This window comes from Crotalus tigris, unplaced genomic scaffold (genome assembly GCF_016545835.1).
Source record: "Crotalus tigris isolate CLP2741 ecotype Arizona unplaced genomic scaffold, ASM1654583v1 scf7180000018343.506757, whole genome shotgun sequence".
NCBI classification, from domain to species: domain Eukaryota; kingdom Metazoa; phylum Chordata; class Lepidosauria; order Squamata; family Viperidae; genus Crotalus; species Crotalus tigris.
The window spans coordinates 270,388-273,982 of NW_024096954.1; positions in this window are offsets into that span (position 1 = coordinate 270,388).

The window sequence follows — 3,595 nt, forward strand, 5'->3', positions numbered from 1 at the left end:
GTGGGGGGTGGGGGTAGGGGGAGGAACTCTGGGAAATTCTTGACAAAAGCCAACCTCAGATCCGGGAATTCGGCTTTATAAGGCATTCATCAGCATAGAGAGGACTCAAGGCGAGGGCTTCGTTTCTAAACTTCTGAAGTGGGTCTGACGGTCGAATAGGTCAACATATAGAGTCGGAAAAGAAAGCCATACAGACATAAAAGCCACGCACTTTGTTTAATACAATTCTCTTACTCGGCCCCTCACTGTCTTTTAATACTATATCCCACCGCCCTTCTTTCCAATGCAATTTCAACACTCGGTTGCCAAGTCAACCATAGGAAGGAAAACTTCTGCAAATTAAATCTTAAGAAGCTCCTCCCTGTCTCATGCTCACAAGTGCACAACAGTACAGAGTGCTGCATTACACGGGGCCACAAAGGATACGTATCACAAAGCATATTTTTAAAAACTTTCAGGAATCTTTCCATGGGGTATCTGTAAGGCTGTGGTCAACTATTAGAAAGCTATTTTGATAAGGGAGGATGGGTTAAGTACGAGGGCTTCAGCCCCACCCAAAAAAGCCTTGTTATGAATGCTGCTCATCCAAAGCTCTCTTCTCCAGAAGTTATTTTATAAATATGTAGACCATTCACTGTAAAAGAAAATGGCTTAGGGAAGCTCACAATAAGTAAGACAACATCTAGCATGCAATATTTCTAATAAAACTATCTGCTTTGTTTAAATGTTATTTAACACTATTTTGTTCAACCTTTTGTTTGGTACAGAAATCCATATTAAATAATTTTTGACAGTGGCTGTAAGGGGAATCCACCATCTACCTAGAAAATAAACAGGGCCCACTGTCAAACACCTTTTATTATTGCATTTTTTTCCAGTCCAAATCTACCTTGTAATTTATGGCCAATATTCCCCAATCTGCGAAGATGGAGAACATATTGCAGTTTTCTGGAGGGTAATTTTTCTGTTTTTTCTTTACAAGGTTAAGCATACACAATTCCCTTTTCCCCTAGTATTCACTTTCCAATCTTATAATGAGTTTTGTTCACATTCTCTGTAACTGTTCCAAACTTGTCTGAATCCCTTTTTAGGTATAGTGCTCCAGGTAGGCCTAGGATACCAGATGAGGTCTGACCAGCACCAAATGGATTGAAATAGTGTGTAAACTAAGTCTCCAGAATTAGAAAGTCAGCGTGATCTGGAGAACTGTTCCAACGAGCATTCTGCTGCAGACATGGATGTACATCTCAACACTCTGAATCATGCTCAAGAATGCCCTGATAACCAGTGACAATATTTGGGCATCACACTATCACTGGTCCCAACTGAAAGTCTAGCATCTGTACTTTGGTCTCATTCCAGTTCATTCGCTGCAATCAAGTGCATAGACATCTTTGTTTAATCTAAGTCAGTGGTGACAACCCTTTTGGGCTTAGTGTGTCAAAAATTCAAAAAATGGCTAATTTGATTCTGCTGATAAGTGTGTCTGTGTGTGTGTGTGTCTCGCTCTCACACACACACCGAACAAAAGAGAAACAATTATTTATGTATTTATTTATACAAAATGCAGACAAATTGAGGTAGCTCCGGGTCGCACAAGGCCTTCATTCTTGAAACAGCTTCAGAAAATATCCACAGCCTCTGTCATCTCTCAAAACTGTGAAAACATACCCCATTCTCACATGATTCCCAGCAGCTCTGGAGGCAGCGCAATAGCCAGAGGCTGCACAAGAGCACACCCCATTCTCACACGGCCTGTACAGCCACTGAAAATTGCGTGAGAATAGGGTGTGCTTTCAAGAATGGTTATTGTCGGGTATTGGTGAACATTATCACATTACCCAAAATGTAATAGTGTGTCGCCATCATTGGGCTTAATTATAGATAGAATATCACTTTTACTGTTTCCAGTAGTAAAATTGGACATTGAAATGTTTCCATGCCTTGACACTGTTTCTTTTTGGGAAATGCCACTCCATCCATGAAAATATTGAAAGCATCCCAGGTAGCTTAACAGCCTTAACAACTAGCATTTTGAAATTGATTCTTTAGATTATATACCTTAATATGGGCTGCTAGGATCCAATAATATTCTTCTGGCCAGTTCTCTGCAGTGATGCTCCTTTATCCGCCCTATGTTCTTCAACTAGTGACCATGGTCCTCTTCTTGATAGGCTGCTCATCTCCATAGCTTCAAACAGCTGCTCTAACTGTCTCAGAATGCTGTGCCACAAATGCTATGCAATTGAATGACAGCTACTGGTTTACATGACTTTGACAATTTCATGAAGAATAAAGCTATTAATAGCTGCTAACTGTATGTTCTGTCTGCTATTTCTAAGCTCATAAGTAATGTATTATAGAATATTACATTGCTGGAAATGTGTCTGTCTTACAGGCTTTCCAAAAATATCTCCTTATCCACTGTGAAAAACAGAATATTGGACAGGCCTTTGTTTTGTTTCAGTTCTGATTACTATTGCTTTGCCTCATCTGGATTGGCTGTCATCCTATTATTTGTTCAAGGCACCACTTTGGATTGTCTACCTCTCAACTAGGAGAGACATGAAAGGAGAAACAAGATCTGGCCTAAGGGGCTGCATGTAGCTAATGTTCTTTTGTAAAGTAAAATATGTTGATTGCAAACTAACCAGAGCAGCAGTCTTCTGCAAAATAAATTCAATGACTTGCACACCCATAAACCTGGATATTTTGCAGTCATAAAATAGTCTTATACTCCTTGTACTGGCTGAAATTTCCCAGCCTTCATTGGTGATTTATTTAATAACTTTCTGTAAAGCATTTATTTGCTGTGATATTTTGCTTCTAATCAATTGTTTCTAGATGGAGCATCCCAAAGGGAGTGAAGACCATACACACAAAGCCTAATTTTTCCAAACATTGTAGAAGAAAAAAATTCTACACATGCTCAAATAAATTGTTACTTTGCCTATTTGGATTGACTTCTCACACTGTCAGAGTTGAGCATTAATGTCTGTATTGTTTACTAAACAGATTGTCATGTTCTTAGATATTAATAAACACTCCTTTCTTAGCCAAGTTCAATGCTTTTTGCAAGAGTCAGTTTAAACTAGCAACTATGTATTTTCAGGCATATTGAATTGTACTGTATTACCAAATACCATATTTCTCTATTTTTCTCCTGAAATTCATGAATTCCAAGTATCACTGAATCCCAGCATCCTTTATTACTGGCCATGTTAACCATGTTCAGAATCAGCAACATTGGGAGGACCCCAAATTTCCTGCCCTTTCCCGAGGTAGAATGTCAGATTTGCTTGGCTAGGTATTCCTCCTGCCAGGAGTCTTTTGAAGAACTTGGGGCAAAGTTAAAACTATTGCATAATACCAACAGTTAAACTAATTTAGGCTTCAGTGCATATCATCTATTGGGGAAGGACAGTCTCTTTGAAGTAATATCCTTGAGTCATTAACTGAATCAAAAGAAGGAAAAGGGGAATATGGAGGCAAATACTTGGGAGGGCTGCAGCTTCCAAATAATCACAGGAGGGCAGGTAGCAGTTATCCATACCGTTTGTTGCAGTTTCCAAAAAAATCCCAAGGACACAAGTGC